This window comes from Hoplias malabaricus, chromosome 17, assembly GCF_029633855.1.
Source record: "Hoplias malabaricus isolate fHopMal1 chromosome 17, fHopMal1.hap1, whole genome shotgun sequence".
NCBI classification, from domain to species: domain Eukaryota; kingdom Metazoa; phylum Chordata; class Actinopteri; order Characiformes; family Erythrinidae; genus Hoplias; species Hoplias malabaricus.
The window spans coordinates 3560155-3578521 of record NC_089816.1 but is presented as its reverse complement, the minus strand read 5'-3'; positions in this window follow the sequence as shown (position 1 = coordinate 3578521).

Sequence of the window (18367 nt, the reverse complement as noted above, 5' to 3'; positions counted from 1 at the left end):
AAGGTGAATAAACACATTTCAGTATAAATGCAAGTCATTTGAGGTTAAAATGATGAGGGGATGAGTGATCACAATGCGCCCATGCTGCTTCAGGAGTATAGATTTGGGCTGAGTAGGAACTGTGGAACTACGGGCTGCTGGCCTCTGACTTCTCTTTTCTGAGATAAAACCTTCATTTAACTCAGAATGACTGTGGCATTGCCTTTTACTGCCCTCTGTCTTACTGAGGTCTGGAACTTTTAAAAGGCTCAAATTCTGTATTTTCTTGTTTGTTGTGTAGTTTTTATTTTCCCTGTGTTATTTTTTTCCCTGAGATGTTTGAGTGGATTTTTATACAACATCATCAATAAATATAACTTATATAAACTCCACTCAAATAATTCATTCTTAAGGATATAGGGTATTAATTAAAATGACAAAATATTCTTTACACTAAAGTACTGTACTGTACTATAGGTAATATTTATATATAAACATTTTTGTTGCCTCCCCTCTAGCTTGCCATACTATATAATTTGCATATGATCACTGTCCAAAGAATAACATGCATCTCCAATTTTTAGTTTATTACGTTATTTGAACACAGCAGCTTTCCTTCACATTATGTGAAAATGTCATGATGAATGGACATGCTCCAAAATGATTTGGAATAAAATGTTTATTACATAGGCGGCACGGTGGCGCAGCAGGTAGGTGTCGCAGTCACACAGCTCCAGGGACCTGGAGGTTCTGGGTTTGATTCCCGCTCCGGGTGACTGTCTGTGAGGAGTGTGGTGTGTTCTCTCTGTGTCTGCGTGGGTTTCCTCCGGGTGCTCCGGTTTCCTCCCACAGTCCAAAAACACACGTTGGTAGGTGGATTGGCGACTCAAAAGTGTCCGTAGCTGTGAGTGAATGTGTGTGTCTGTGTTGCCCTGTGACGGACTGGCGCCCCCTCCAGGGTGTGTTCCCGCCTTGCGCTTAGTGATTCCAGGTAGGCTCTGGACCCACCGCGAACCTGAGCTGGATAAGCAATTACAGATAATGAATGAATGAATGAATGTTTATTACATTGATATCTACTAAACGTTAAGGTTATAAAGTGACTTTTTTGGGGTATTCATGTTTTTCTTTGGACAGTAACTATATATAGATTGGAAAACCTTTTATGTCCTTTGCCCTGTGCCATTTACTGATGATACTTTTCAACCTCAACAATTTTCAACCCAAAGTCATGTATCAGACTCTTTCATTAAAATAAATGTGGAAAATAAGATGTTCGCTGATATACGAGACCTTCAAGCTGGCGTAATAAAGAGTCAAGTCCTGTCTTCCCTTGACTTGTCTCGTCTTCACACTTGGTGTCCTCACCCAGCTGACTCTGCAAGATTAAAGCAGCTGACTCCTGAATGCCTGCATACTGAGTGATTATCAAGGCCAAATTCTCCCACAGTGCTCTGTCTGTAATGCTTTGCCAGTCTTCAGAAAATCACATGTGAACTCAGTATCCTGCCAGGACTGCCCCCATCTAAAAAAGTGCAATACAAAAAAAAAAAAAACTTTCACACCAGCCTGCTCTGTCAGATCCCCCTCATCATTTCAGACAGACAGCTTCAGAGCAAAACTTAAAAATTTTCAGATGATGATGAGGACAGCGTGGCCTACAACTCCACCAAATTAAATACTGCTATAAGGCACAAATGTTTACATCTTCTAGAAATGTGCTGCAATAAACCTTCAACTGCACTCTGCTCCAAATGCTGCTCACACAACTGTACACATCACACTGTAATATATTGTAAATGCATTTATTTGGTGCTGCTCAGACCCTGCACATGTCACACATTCCCTCATCACATTTGCTTCTGTCCTCTTGAATTTCTTATACCTGTTGATTTGTCTAAATGTATTCCAATATTTTTTTTTGTTTATGTTAAGGTCAGCTGTCAGGGGGTGGTTTGAATTAGGGAAAATGATCCTCCTGCTGCACTGGAAAGTAGAGAAATATGGAAATGGCAGAACACTTGGCTTCGTATCTTATCTTCACCAAGCCTCTGCTGTGGGAAACATATGAGATGCAATAATGATGCAATGCAATCAGTGCAGAGACAGAAAAACACAGATAGTGGTCATACAGGGCACATTTGTAGAGGTTGGTTTTGTACTACAAGTCTAAATGGCAATGAAAAGAAATGATGATAGAGCTATGCAGTCAAACCCTAACATTTGAAAGCTGAGAAGGTTTATATCATTCTGATATTGTTTTGGGGCAGTTCAGTGGCACATCTAGTAGTGTTACTCTCACACAGCTTCAGGGTCCTGAGGTTGTGGGTCTGTAAGGAGTTTGGTGTGTTTTCTCAGTGTCTCTGTGGGTTTCCTCCCACAATCCAAAAACACATGTTGGTAAATGAATCGGCCAAGCGCATGTTTCCATAAGTGTGAGTCTGTGAGTGAATGCATGAGTGTGTGTTGCCCTACAATGTGTTCCTGCCTTGCGCCCAATGATTCCAGGTAAGCTCCAGACCCACTGTGACCCTGAAACGGATAAGTGGTTACAGACGATGGATGAATGAATAATACTCTATAGCATTACACATTTGACATTTGCACCATCTGTATTTGTGTGGGCTGAAATCCAAATGCTTGCACATTGTAAGTTGCTAGGAAAGCTAATGAAAAACTCTTTTCTATGGCTTTTAAATCAATACTTTGTATCGACTGAGTAAAATGTGCACAAAACATAGGTTTAGAGAAATAAAGACAACATTATAAAATTCATATGAATTTAATCACACCATGCATTTATAATTGCCAATGATTTTAATGTCTCAGTGTAAACCAGAAAAAGATAACTTTGCCACTTAAACTAGACTTGGAGGTGAGCTGTGTATCTTGAGGCCACATCAGGATAAAGTCTGGATTGATTCATGTGCCACACACTGTCAGCACTGACAAATAGGTATTGTCCACACCAAGAAAGTGAGACATTAGTGAACAGTGATTCAGTGGAACTTTATCCAAACACTGCCACCAGTCTCTTTCTGTCTCTCTCAAACACACACACACACACACACACACACACACACACACACACCCTTAGTGTCCCATAGAATTAAAGAAATCTGAATTTGACTTTTGTCTGAGGTCAAAAATGGTGAATAAAAATGTCTTATTAATGGAGCAAAAATAGCATACCAAAATTCACAACACTTTAGAGTGATATAATTACAAAATCTACACATATTTTTAAGTTAAAATCTGTTAGCCATTTACCCTGGTGTGCAACAGTGTCAGTCAAAAGATTCCAACAATTTGCAACAAATGTTACTTAATACACTCTAAAAAGAGAACAGTTGATCCAACTTAATTGAATTGCTTCAATTGGTAACAAGTAATTCAATTAAGTTTATCCAACTTAATTTTTTAAGTTCAACCTTCAAAAACTTAAAAAATTAAGTTGGATAAACTTAATTGAATTACTTGTTACCAATTGAAGCAATTCAATTAAGTTGGTTCTTTTTAGAGTGTAGAAGCTTGTCTTTTTTTGCTCTTCTCTGCTCTAAACCGCACAACGTCTTGGCGCACATCTTTCAAATTGTAACTATTGTATGTAGCTATAAAACCCAGGGCATAAACCCACCCAGAGAATGAGATCGGCAGTGTGGTCTAGGACTCATGGCCTTGGATTCAAACCTACAAACTCCTTGTAATATAAATAATGTTTTGACTCAGGAGAAACACTCATTGAGAAATATTCCTCACTGGAAGTGTCAGAGCAAGCGCTACGCACTTCACAGCTTAAAGAAAATAATAGTAATCTGGAAAACGGAAGTTCATACACTGCTAGAGTTTTGGCTTGGTGAAAAATAAAACCTTAAACAACAGGTTTAGCCGGGTACCATTTGATAACCACTACTAGACTACAAGGATGCATGACATTTTTGGTATTCTGAACTCTGAGTTAGTGAGTATTTACTAAAACCGAGTAACAAGTACATCATTTTGCTTTAATCAAACAGAAATAAGGAAATGCAGATCCATGCAAGTAAACAATATAATGGGCATGAAATTTAGATCGGAATCATGCAAATTGCTATCACAAATTTGTCTCTTAGATGTGTATGAACACAGCTGCTGCCAATACTTGTTTTAACACATTGGTGCTAAGTCGTAATGATGATTGATTGATGCTGATCATAATAGTGCATCTAGGCTTTAAAACGAACCCAAAATCTGACCACAGCCCAAACTTAATAGCTTTTTGCTCTGTTATTTTACACACTTTACGCTGAAGATCAAAGGCTATCACTTCTTAGCCTGATGTATAGTGCCAGATCTAATGAAAAGCACCAAAATGAGGCTCATGCGGATTCAGACCCACGAGCTTGTGATCACTTCTCTTTGTCCTCTTTGGCCAAAACGCAGCTTCATCCAGAGCCGTGCCTCACTGTGCATACTAATCACCCTCCCCTCTTTAAATCACCCACTTCACCACAGAGTTTGTTTTTGCGAAAGTGAACGCTGATGCTGTGCATTATTCATCTGCCATAATATGACTGCACAAGGACAGGAAAGGAAGATTTTTCACTTTAATATTAGCTCCAGAGACAGCCTATTTCCTCATTGCTGATTACTCTTTTAATGTGCAAGGACTCTCTCTGTTTCTCTGTGCTGTTCTAGCATAAGATGTACCCCCCCACACCTCTCTCTGTGCGTGCACGTGTATGAACAAATGAGGTCAGTAGAATAGCCTGCTCTCAGCAGCTCAGTACAAGATAAAACATATGCTCTCTCATTGAAGAACAGTATATATATTAAACACTTAAGTCAACATTTGCCATGAAGATTGCAGGTACCAGCCTACAATATAATATATGTTGGAATAAGGCTTTAGGAATATTTGTGCAGGTTTTTGGCAGTTGTCTTTAAATGTGTAAAGAACACTACTCTACAGTCAACATATGACACTGTTTTTCATTTTCTTCATATGGGCAGGTTTAAAGAGGTGTCTACTGATATGTGCAGTGTACTCTAAGCAATCTCTTCTTTCAGTCCTAAGCAGTAAATATTGTGTATCTGCTTTCTTATCTACTCTTTCAATCAAACGGCTGGCAGTACAAGGTGACATTTAAAGTACAGTCTGCTATTTTTTGTGAGTTTTCTGCAATCAGGGTGTATCTATTTGCATAATTTGCTGGCGGTTTTTGATTAGAAACTAATTCCTTCTGTCACGCCTTCGTCCTGTCAGTCTGTTGTCCCCGCCATGTGCTTTATTCGCACATGGCTATGTTTTGTTTATGTCCTTGTCTCCGCCCTCGTCCCGCCTCCTCGTCCGTGTCATCTGTTAACCCGTCCTTCTCGTTATCTGTCTCAGGTGCGTCTCGTTTGTGTGTGTATTTAAGCCCTCTTGTCTCTCATCCGTTGGTCGTACATTTCCCCTTTATCCTGTGTTTTGTTGGTCACGGTATTTAGTCTGTCCGTCTGTCTCTAGAGTTTCCCCGTTTCTTCTCCTTTTTCGTCGTGTCGTTTTTCGTCCGTCTGTCCTGTTTTCCCTGTCCAGTTTCCTTTGTTTTATTTAGCTTGTTTGGCTCCTTGTTTGTTTATTTCCTGTTTTAGTATCGTTGTTTTGTTTATATTAAATTCCCGTGTTTTAGCGAATGCGTCCGCCTCCTTCAATCCGCCCCTCGCTCCTGACAGAATGTACGACCCACAGGACGCAGCTAGCACGGACTATTACCTTAAGGGGTGTGCCGTTCGCCGGACTCCATTCCGCACAGGCCACAAAGATCCTGTGGAGGAGGCTTTGAAAGCGGCCTCGGAATGGAGTCACCGGCTCCAGCTCCTGCCTGGCGCTGTTCCGGATCCTATAGCGGTGGAGTCGACTCGGGAATCGAGTCGTTGCGCCAGCGGGAGTCGAAAGAGTCGGCGGAAGAACCGTGCTGGAGTTCCCCCCTCGCTGGAGGATTACCCCCTCAGGTCCGGGGAAATTTTTGGGGGGGCGTTAAGGGTAGGGGCTGTTAGCCTCACCTCCGTACCTCTGAGGCCTGAGGCTAACAGGGGCGCACCTCGAGGTGATCTAATGGGTGCGCCTGTGAAACCCCCTAAACCCTTTACAGCTCCAGCGCGAGCCCGGCGAGCAGCACAAACCCCTGTCCTCGAGAGCGCGGCGCGCGGCTCTCCTGTCTTCGTGAGCGCGACGCGCGCCTCTCCTGCCTCCTTGGACGTCGTCGCAGGTCCCCCTGCCTCCTTGGACGTCGTCGCAGGTTCCCCTGCCTCCTTGGACGTCGTCGCAGGTTCCCCTGCCTCCGTGGACGTCGTCGCAGGTTCCCCTGCCTCCGTGGACGACGTCGCAGGTTCCCCTGCCTCCGTGGACGACGTCGCAGGTTCCCCTGCCTCCGTGGACGACGTCGCAGGTTCCCCTGCCTCCGTGGACGACGTCGCAGGTTCCCCTGCCTCCGTGGACGACGTCGCAGGTTCCCCTGCCTCCGTGGACGACGTCGCAGGTTCCCCTGCCTCCGTGGACGACGTCGCAGGTTCCCCTGCCTCCGTGGACGACGTCGCAGGTTCCCCTGCCTCCGTGGACGACGTCGCAGGTTCCCCTGCCTCCGTGGACGACGTCGCAGGTTCCCCTGCCTCCGTGGACGACGTCGCAGGGCTTCCTGTCCCGGTGATGGCGGCACCCGCCGCTCCTGTCCCGTTGATGGCTGCACCCGCCGCTCCTGTCCCGTTGATGGCGGCACCCGCCGCTCCTGTCCCGTTGATGGCGGCACCCGCCGCTCCTGTCCCGTTGATGGCGGCACCCGCCGCTCCAGTGTCCGTGATGGCGGCACCCGCCGCTCCAGTGTCCGTGATGGCGGCACCCGCCGCTCCTGTCCCGGTGATGGCGGCACCCGCCGCTCCAGTGTCCGTGACGGCGGCATCGGCCGCTCCAGTGTCCGTGACGGCGGCATCGGCCGCTCCAGTGTCCGTGACGGCGGCATCGGCCGCTCCAGTGTCCGTGACGGCGGCTACGGCCGCTCCTGTCCCCGTGACGGCGGCTACGGCCTCTCCTGTCCCCGTGACTGTGGCTACGGCCTCTCCTGTCCCCGTGACTGTGGCTACGGCCTCTCCTGTCCCCGTGACTGTGGCTACGGCCTCTCCTGTCCATGTCCGTAGGTCGGCCCGAAACACTTCGAGGCCGATCCCCAGAACTGTGCCCAGGCTGGTTCCTCGGACTGCCCCACAGACATTTGCCAGTCCTGGGCACCCCCCTGTTATTTTGGTTCCCTTGTCAGTCCCTGTCCTGGTTCCCGTCTCTGTCCTTGTCCCTGTACCCGTGTCTGCCTTTGTGTCTGTCCCGGTCCCGGTCACTGTGTTGGTGTCAGTCCCTGTAAATGTCCTTGTACCTGTTCCCCTACCAAGTCCAGTCCAGTCTCCTGTCAGCCCTGTCCAGTCTCTGTTTCAGTCTCATGTCCAGTCCCCTGTTAGTCCTGTCCAGTCTCTGTTTCAGACCCCTGTCCAGTCTCAAGTCCCGTCTCCTGTCCAGTCCCCGTTCCAACCCTCGGTCCTGTCTCAAGTCCCGTCTCCTGTCCAGTCCCCTGTCAGTCCTGTCCAGTCCCTGTTTCAACCCTCTGTCTTGTCTCCTGTCCAGTCCCCTGTCAGTCCTGTCCAGTCCCTGTTTCAACCCTCTGTCTTGTCTCACGTCCAGTTCCCGTATCCGTCCAATGTCCAGTCACCTGTCTTGTCTCAGGTCCAGTTTCCCTTCCAATCCCCTGTCCAGTCTCCAGTCCCGTCTCCGTTCCAGTCTAGTGCCATGTCACCTGTCCTGTCTTCTGTCCAGTCACGTACCCCTGTCCAGTCTAACGTTCCTATCCAGTCCAGTGTCTTGTCACCAGTCTCTGCTCCCGTCCAGTCCCAGCACCGAGTCCTGTCACCTGTCCCGTCTTCCGTCCAGTCCCTGTTTCCATCCAGTGTCATGTCCAATGTCAAAAATCTCGTCAATTCCCATGTGTCCACTCCTGTCCTGTCCAGTCCGTTCTCGTCTCTTGTTGCCCCCCTTTGTCAGTCTCCTGTCATGTCCCGTGTCCCGTCTAGTATATTCGGTCCTGTCGTGTCCCCAGCTACTGTGTCTGTTCCCGTCCTGTCCTGAGTCCTGTCACCTGTTGGTTTGTTGTCCTGTCTTGTTTTTCGTGCCCTCTCCTGCGCCAGCTCCTGGGGGGGTTTAGGAGTACGCGCCCGGGAGTTGCGCGTTCTTGGGGGGGGCATCTGTCATGCCTTCGTCCTGTCAGTCTGTTGTCCCCGCCATGTGCTTTATTCGCACATGGCTATGTTTTGTTTATGTCCTTGTCTCCGCCCTCGTCCCGCCTCCTCGTCCGTGTCATCTGTTAACCCGTCCTTCTCGTTATCTGTCTCAGGTGCGTCTCGTTTGTGTGTGTATTTAAGCCCTCTTGTCTCTCATCCGTTGGTCGTACATTTCCCCTTTATCCTGTGTTTTGTTGGTCACGGTATTTAGTCTGTCCGTCTGTCTCTAGAGTTTCCCCGTTTCTTCTCCTTTTTCGTCGTGTCGTTTTTCGTCCGTCTGTCCTGTTTTCCCTGTCCAGTTTCCTTTGTTTTATTTAGCTTGTTTGGCTCCTTGTTTGTTTATTTCCTGTTTTAGTATCGTTGTTTTGTTTATATTAAATTCCCGTGTTTTAGCGAATGCGTCCGCCTCCTTCAATCCGCCCCTCGCTCCTGACACCTTCCAACAACAGAGCTTTTTCAAAAGAAAACGAACTTGAACGATGAATCTGAACAACAGAAAACAAGCATTCACCAAACTGACAAGAAAAACTATTTCCTGGGTACATGACATTGAACCTGTGATGATTTCAATGATTTTGAATCCAATTCTACTCAATGGTCCAAAAGACACAATGTAAAAAATTCATGTTTTTCAATAATACGGCTGTAGTTAAAAGCATTTCTTTGGAGTCCAGAAAAAAAACTTAAGTCTATGAGTGATTTAGATTAGGGATGGTTATTGAATGAACAAGTTCAAATATTACATCACACTGAAAATTTCAGAGAGCCACTGGACATGCATCTGTTGAATGAAAGAATCGAATTGAACACATTAAGAAATTTTAAGCGATAGTTGCATCACAAAGTTAGTTGTTAAACAGTCTGTTGGACTTTTCAGAGCAAAATGACATCAAAACATTGTTCCAAGTCCAAGTCCAAATCTACAGCACTATGTATGAAACATCACATACATTCACACTCCCTTAAATATCTTTAGATAACTTGTTCTTGAAAATTCATTTTAAATAAGTATAGGAACTGAAATGGTTTTAAAGGAAGCAAAAGTGGTGGCTCTATGGCACTGCAAAAAATAATTCACTGGCACTGTTTTTATGAGTGTGTGTTAATTTTCTTTGTTAATTAATCAGTTATTACTTTAAAAATTAAAAACAGCTACTTTACTGGAAATGTACTAATCATAACTTTCATTCATTCATTCATTCATTCATTATCTGTAACCCCTTATCCAATTCAGGGTCACGGGGGTCCAGAGCCTACCTGGAATCACTGGGCGCAAGGCAGGATTACACTCTGGAGGGGGCGCCAGTCCCCCACAGGGCAACACAGACACACATTCACTCTCTCACAACTACTTTTGAGTCGCCAATCCACCTACCAATGTGTGTTTTTGGACTGTGGGAGGAAACCGGAGCACCCGGAGGAAACCCACACGGACACAGGGAGAACACACCTCACAGACAGTCACCCGGAGCGGGAATCGAACCCACAACCTCCAGGTCCCTGGAGCTAAGTGACTGCGACACTCCCAGCTGCGCCACCGTGCCGCCCTAATCATAACTTAAGTGTAAACATTTTTTAAACTTTTTAATATAACATATAATTGTAAATTAAAATTCCAGTTCATTTTTATGGTTGCGTAGCATAAAAAATTACAATGGTAATTTTATTATATATATATATAACACCAACGTGTGTTATTGGACTGTGGGAGGAAACCAGAGCACCCGGAGGAAACCCACGTGGACACGAGGAGAACACACCACCTCCTCACAGACAGTCACCTGGAGCTGTGTGACTGCAACACTACCTGCTGCACCACCGTGCCGCCCAGACAGAGGTAAATGAAGGATATAAACATAATCCACAGGGACCACTAGAGGACAAACTGGATAAACTGATACAACAACTAGTCAAAAGAATGTAAAACTTAATAACAAAACACTAGACACAGACCTGTAAAGAAATACAAAATTTGACAAGACATGAAACTCAAAACACTGGATAAAGGAGACCATGGGCCTAGTCAAAACACAAGACAAACTGAAGACCCAGACAGAAACCTAGAGACATAGACACTAAACAAGGAGGCCTAAACAAAGACTTAGGACTACTAGACAAAGACCTAAACCTAGATGATAAAGAAGACATCAAAACCTAAACAGAGCTAGAAAGCTTAACTACACAGACAGCTAGACAGAGACCAAACTAAACAGAAAACTAGACAGAGACCTAAACAGAGAGATCTCAATACATGCAAGTAAAAGTACAAGAACATTCTGTTCAACATGTGATTGTGTTGCACAGGAAATATGGAGAGCAGGACTAATAAATGCAGAAATGAAAAAAAATTCATAATATGTAACACCAGCATCAGTGTTTTTCTTGTTCATTTTATTTAAAAATAAATACTAGATGATCTACACCCAAAAAACAAAGAAGACCAAGAACATTTTGTAACAAGTTAGAGTAAAACACGGGAAGTTTAATGTGGCTGTGCGCAGCTATATGGAGTTTTATAAGCACACTAAAGCCACAAAGTGTCTCCCCACTTCAAAGACACACACTCACTCGAAATTAGACAAATTCAGCAGTCCTACTCTCTGTGAGATATAATATTTGTGTAAAGTTGCCGAGTTCTGAGCCGTCCTGCTGAGCTTGTGAACTGTGGAGAAACATAACTAACACAGAGCCAAACACAGCCACAGAAACACACAGAAAACGAAGTGTGTTCCTGTCTTATTTCCTATTTTTCAGCAACGGTACACATTGAAGAACCTACTGTTCTTTGGTTCCAACTGGGAACTAATTTTCTGGTTCGCGAACCAATTTACATGAAAGAAAAGCACCGAATGGTTCCAAATTTAGTTTATGTTGGAATGTGAAATATGCCTGAACAAACAGTTCCTACTCGCGCATGCACATTTCAACATTAGGTGTCAGTCAGTCAGTTAGTAAGAGAAAATACTTCTTCCGGTCCGGCAAATATAAAAATATTAAACAATCACTTCTATAAATATCGCCTAAAACATTAGATGGTAAAATGACTAACTGCATCTTAACTGACTAAAAAGGCCTACAGTAGACAGCAGTTAAACCGTGGCCTGGAAGTTGAGCCAGGATGATGACACACCAACATGATATGTTTGGTGTTTTGGAATATGGAACATTTAGCACCCTGTTCTCACTCAGGTCTGACTGGTCAACATGTCCAGCAGGCTGCTGTGAACTCTGTCCAGCCTTGTTGTGCTACTCAGTCTACTGTACATGGTGTGTCCCATGATGCATTGTGAACTGAGCCATAGAGAGCAGATACAGAGATGTTAGAAGGGGCCAGTGTGTCATGTCACGGTTTCTGTGTGAGACATGATGTCATTACTCTTGTTTGACAGCTGGCCAGATGCTCGCCAAATGTGACTGCAGAGAAAACGTTAAATTTCAATGTCTTGCCATATCACTGCTGTTGAAAGAAAATCATTTTTTTTTTCTTTACATTGCGTGGGCCTTTCCTCATGAATGGATAATAAATAATTTTACATAAAAAGATACATAATAAAACACATTAAAAGAGGTTTCCAGTTAGAATATGAAAGGTATTACTCTCCCCATCCTCATCCCCGCTTTCTGCCATATCTACTCATCCTTGCATTTTTTAATACTGATGTTGGACCATAGTTGTGAGGATTTGATGGCAGTCATGATAGCATTAATCAAGATTATTACTAATTGGATGATAAGTGGTGAACCATAAACACCACTCCAAGTCCACTCAAATATACTGGACCTAATATAAGTACAGTAAGCTGTTCAAATAAACTGTTATCCATTTTGTCAGAGTGTGGAGAAGGAGAAAGAGAAGGAAGAAGGAGAAAGGGAAAGAGGCAGAGAAGGAGGAAGAGGATGAGGAAGAGAATCGCTCCAGGGGAAACCAGATCTAAATGATAGTCTATTTGTTGTGCTGATGTCCTGAGCATGACGGATGGCCTGTGTCCTGTGGTCTTGGCTGTTGGTGAAGGGGCCCGAGGGCCTGCAGCTGTGAGCCTCTCCTGATTGCTCCAGGGGCTGTCTGCCACGGGTCAGCTGCTCTCCAGTGGCTCTCCGGCATCTCAGCCAAAACTCACACTGCCTTGGTGTATATATCACTACTAAGACACGTTCTGGCACAAACACATGACATCGGACTACATTGAACCCAAATAAACCCAAATAGAAAACCCTAATATTAGAATAAAACCCTATAATATTATTACAGTAAGCAGTGATATTCTGTGTGAATGTTTGGGTTTAACATTTTCCAAATCCCTCCTCATGGCAGCCCAGTATTGTTTGGGTAATCATCCAATACCTACAGGTTAATAAATAGTTCACAATATTAAATCATGTGTGCTGCTGATTTAACAAATCCACACGATCAAGAAGAATGTCTAGACAAAACTTTACACTCACAGATAGATAGATAGGTAAACACACACACAGGACATATCAGGAAATCACACACACGTAGAACACATTGGATACTCAGTGACGCATCCACTTCCAGTTCAAATCTAAACACAAACACAGATATTTTCAGCATCTAAGAGATATAGATAGTGGCGTTGAGTTACAGCCTCTATGTGGACAGGTCTGCCATAACAGAGGATGAGCAATTCTCCATGGTCTCTGGCTTTTTCTCTGCACCATTTATTACCTGCTTTAGAATCTTGTTAGTGAGACACAGGAGAGCCAGGCTTATGAAACTCACTGGGGTTTGTTTTTTCTCAGTGGGGTATTGGATATATTGACAGGCACATGGAGAATAATTGTCAGGAGCTCAGGATGTAAACAGATCCCTATTCTATAACAGGCACAACACAAATGTTTCTTGTGATCGCTTTATATAGCATCTCTCAAGCGGCAGAGTCTCAAAAGTGCTCCTACTTTATATAATTTATACAATTATGCATGTGTATCACAAATGTGACTTCCCATCTGAATGCTGTGTGATTCTTTTGGATACGTCTGTGTGTGCGCTAGTGTGTGCGTGTGTGTGTGTGTGTGTGAGAGAGAGAGAGAGAGAGAGAGAGAGAGAGAGAGAGAGATGCAGAGTCCCCAATGTTATTTGTGCCGAGTGAGCAATGTAAGTGAGTCATGCAGCAGTCGGCCCTGACTGACGGCCTGGAGTTTTGGTAATAAAAAGTCTATTCCACGTCCCTTCACATTTCTCTGCCAGAGTCTCTCTCTCTCTCTCTCTCTCTCTCTCTCTCTCTCTCTCTCTCCCCTGCAGTCCTTCAGTTATTTTCTGCTAGTGCCCAGCTCTGAGTCAACACCACCTGAACCCTCACCTCACACCTCCATCACATTGTGTACTAATCTCAGAGCTGGGTCTGCTACGTCATGCACAGTACTCTTGGAAGGATATTTGATATTTGATTTTAAAACTTTCTTTTCATATTTGGGTGAGAGCTTCCAGTGTTCAAGCCTTGTTTAAGTGCAAAAAAAAGCACTTTTTGAGGTTAACCTCTGTTCATCATGTGACAAGGCTGCATTAATAAAAAAATAACCCTAGCTTGTTATTCTCTCTCTCTCTCTCTCTCTCTCTCTCTCTCAATATATATATATATATATATATATATATATATATATATATGTGTGTGTGTGTGTGTGTGTGTGTGTGTGTTTACTTCTTTTAACATCTCTCTTATACAGCTCTCTCTTACATAGCTCCAGTCACTCATTTACCCAATTTTCTCAAGTTTTTAGTTACTGCCAGTTCCACCCGTTACCTAGTTCTCACTCGTTCTGGAAGAAAGGAGGCAGTATATATTTATAATTTTACTGCTGTCAGTGGGAGTATTTTAACTAGCATTTTAACCCTCTTCAAAAATCACATGGTATAAATGTTTGAAACTCTTTATGTATTCAACGCACTTCTCGCCCACTGAGAGATAGGTGTTCAGCACTAGTGAGTCACTGATCATTTTTTCTGTCTCAGAGAACTGTTGTTTAATTGAGGCACCCTTTTAATTGAGCCACGACTAATGCTAGTAATGACTGTGCCATTATCCTAATAAGCATTCGTAGAGAGCCATGAAATCCGGTCAGCTAATTGACTTGTCTAAAATGCCCTGGTAAATTACAGCTGTTTCTGAGACTTGTTTGGAGTGTTCTGAAGCTCATTCTGAAGCTTTGCTCTTAAACCCAGTGTGAAATGGGTGATAATATGAACTGTGGACATGTCCCCAAAGCAAAATGAATGACCAAGAAAACATATAACAAACTGTAAGCAATATAATGATCTATACATATGAAATTCATGCATTATACTCACTTTAATAATGTGCAATGAAATTTGACCTCTGCATTTATCTGGGCAGGGAACACACACATACACACACACACACACCTGGAGGAGCAGGCAGGACTAGGTGTACAGTGTACACTACAGTTCATATTCATTCATTCATTATCTGTAACCCTTATCCAGTTCAGGGTCGCGGTGAGTCCAGAGCAAGGGAGGGAATCATTGGGAGCAAGGAACACACCCTGGAGGGGGCGCCAGCTCTTCACAGGGCAACACACACATTCACTCACACACTTACAGACACTTTTGAGTCTCCAATCCACCTACCAACATGTGTTTTTGGACTGTGAGAGGAAACCGGAGCACCCGGAGGAAACCCACACAGACACAGGGAGAACACACCACACTCCTCACAGACAGTCACCCGGAGGAAACCCACACAGACACAGGGAGAACACACCACACTCCTCACAGACAGTCACTCGGAGGAAACCCACGCAGACACAGGGAGAACACACCAACTCCTCACAGACAGTCACCCGGAGGAAACCCACGCAGACACAGGGAGAACACACCACACTCCTCACAGACAGTCACCCGGAGGAAACCCACACAGACACAGGGAGAACACACCACACTCCTCACAGACAGTCACCCGGAGGAAACCCACGCAGACACAGGGAGAACACACCAACTCCTCACGGACAGTCACCCAGACGAAACCCACACAGACACAGAGAGAACACACCACACTCCTCACGGACAGTCACCCGGAGGAAACCCACGCGGACACAGGGAGAACACACCACACTCCTCACAGACAGTCACCCGGAGCGGGAATCGAACCCACAACCTCCAGGTCCCTGGAGCTGTGTGACTGCGACACTACCTGCTGCACCACCGTGCCGCCCCACAGTTCATATTGTTATATTAAATATTTTTTTATCAAACAGTAAGAGAGAGACAGTAAACAAAGACATAGGTGCTCATGGCTATTCTCAGAAACATATGGCCAAATGATGAACATAATTTCCATATTAATATCCATCTTTGCTTTCACTGTATTGTGACTTGATAAGTCCCTTTCTTTCTCTGTATTTATATGGAAGGTAATATGAAAGGAGACTGAAAATGAATTATACCAATTAAAAGAAATCTGTATAATTTAATAATTGATGTAAACAAAGTAATGGGAGTTTTTTCTCATTAAATTACCCAACAGTAGACCCTGGGTTCTATAACTGCCCCTATAAACATATACAAACGTCCTTATCTTCTCTACACTTCATCCCTTCATAATAAACCACTCAGATACACTTTTTTGCCACTGTCCAATGCAGAAATGTAGAATTTTGGTGAAATTTCCCTTTATTTGCAAACTTAACACTAAACATGTTGTGTGGGCTAAAATGACTAATCAATAACAGACAACTATAACGACACCAGCGTGACAGATGATGAAAGCTTCCAAGTGGGGATGTCGACAAAATTGACCAAAATGAGTAACAAGTGGACAGTCATCACCCACCCCCCACCCCCTTGATTTTGGCCATTAGCCAGGCATGGTACAGTAATTAGCTCTACAGAAGGAGGCTGAATTATTTACTGGGGGCTTGGCAGGCATGTTGATTTAGGATGAAAGTCAGGGTGTCTCTGTGGTCTGGATGGGGGCAGGGCAGCAGGCCCTCCCTCTCTCACCTCTCTCTTTCTCTTGCTGTCTCTCTCTGAGCAGTGGGACTGGAGCAGTTTGTTCATTAAAGCCCCTCCATAGTTCAGTCAATTAGAGAGGAGTAGCACCTGAGCAGGTGTTGAACTCCAAAGGGAACTGAACCCCATTACTGCTGCTCTCCATTAACAAACTGCTCTGTGGTGAGCCTTGAGGAATACTGGCCTTCAGCATTTAAACAAACAAACATATCAGGAACCGTCGGATTCATTGGCTTGGAAATATTTATTGGTTTTTAAAAGAACAGCTCTCTTTTTTGTTCAATATGATTTTTCTTTACGCAAGGAAAGTAATGCACTTACTGAATATACTGCGGAAAATCAGCCATTCACTGCCAGTGCCACTGGAAAATATTTATGGGGCTCTTTCCCCATAATATGAATCCATTTCCTTTTAGCATTAAGCTTAGATTCAACAATTTATTCTGGCACCTGAGAAGAAAATAAACGGTTTGCTTCTAGGTCTCAAGATGTTCCAGCCTGAAATATGTGGACGTTCATTGAAAAATATAATACAAGCTGTTATAAGCACTTTGTTTTATTGCACACTAGTCGTAATGAAAGGGCAATTTTGCTGTCATTTCAATATTTACACTCCATATGCTAATTTCCTAAAATGTCTTGGCCTGTAAACATCATAAAAATGTGGGACGTGTATCACGTTCATTCACTGGATCATTGGATTTCTTTGTTTACACATTTCTGACAGGCTCCAAGGGTCAGTAAAAACAACAGAGTTCAGCCTTATTCAGTTTTTATTTTCTGGGCAAGATGAACCAACCATTAATTAAGTGGATTGAGACAGCACATATGTAGGAAAGAAAAAATGGCCTGAATGCATCATGAATCACCAATAAAATTAGAAAGTGACAATGGAATAAACCCATGAGTCTTTGATTATTTCAGTGGGTCATTTCCAAGTGAAATTTCTTATTTATGCGACAGGAAAAACACTACTCAGCCTTTATTACACGTTAACATTATTAATATCCTGTAGCTTCATGGCAGAGATTGTTATGGAAATAGTCACTGTATAAATGCTATGCTTAATGCTAATTAGTGTATGCTAAAATCTGTAATCTTTTATCGTCAAAAGTGAAAGCCTAACACTAATAGCAATAGCCAACTCAACAATGCATCTGAGCTGTTCTTGTTCTTCTTCAGGTTCTCCATATTCTCGTACCGATTCTACAGTAGTGGATCTTAGCAGGGGTGAAGAATTGCAACATGTTTTTGAGAGCATCTTTACAGAAGTGTTACTCCTGGCCATCCTCATTATATTACACAAAAGGAACTACATGTCCACTGTATGTTTATTACATCTTTTCAATCGGGAACAAGGTTACTGCCCAATCACACCCTCATCTTGAGGAACATATAGTTCTCTTTCTCTGATGAGTGGCACACTGCTTAAATAAGAAGAGCTCCTCCATAATGAGATTTCACTGATGGTCCTTGGAAGTCAGACTGACCTTGCTGAATATTTTACTCTCATTTGGTCCAAAAAAAAAGAACAATGGCCACCAGATCAAAATGGAAGGTTTAATTAAATGTGTGATAGGTAGATTGGAATACTTATCTTGATATTTTTCATTCTCCTATTTAAGACCCAGATTCTATTATCTTTGGAGTCTGAGCTGTCAGAGTGTCGAAATTTTACCTGCTGGAGAGGTGGGATCTCATGATTCATCACCACAAATGAGCAAATTCCAGGGAGAAACTATTCTTTGCAGGGCTACAGCTATTTTTTTCTGGACTTACACTGTAAAAAATAATCTGGTACCAGGACCAAATACATACAGTAACTTACTGCCAATATACAGTATATTGTCCCATACATAATTCCACAGTTTTACTGTAATATTTTTACATTTTAAAAACGTTACTTGCGTTAGATTTGTGGAATTTCTAATAACATTTTTTTTTGTCTTTCCATTTTACTTAAGCAGGTATTGCAGGGAATTCTGGAATGGTTACCTCAGGAATATTTTTTTAAATTCACATTTAATTTACTGCAAAATAGAAAATACATTCAGTTTCACTGTAAAATGACAGCAATCATTTGTAATGTGATTTAGAAATGATTTCTTAAATTACAGCAATAAT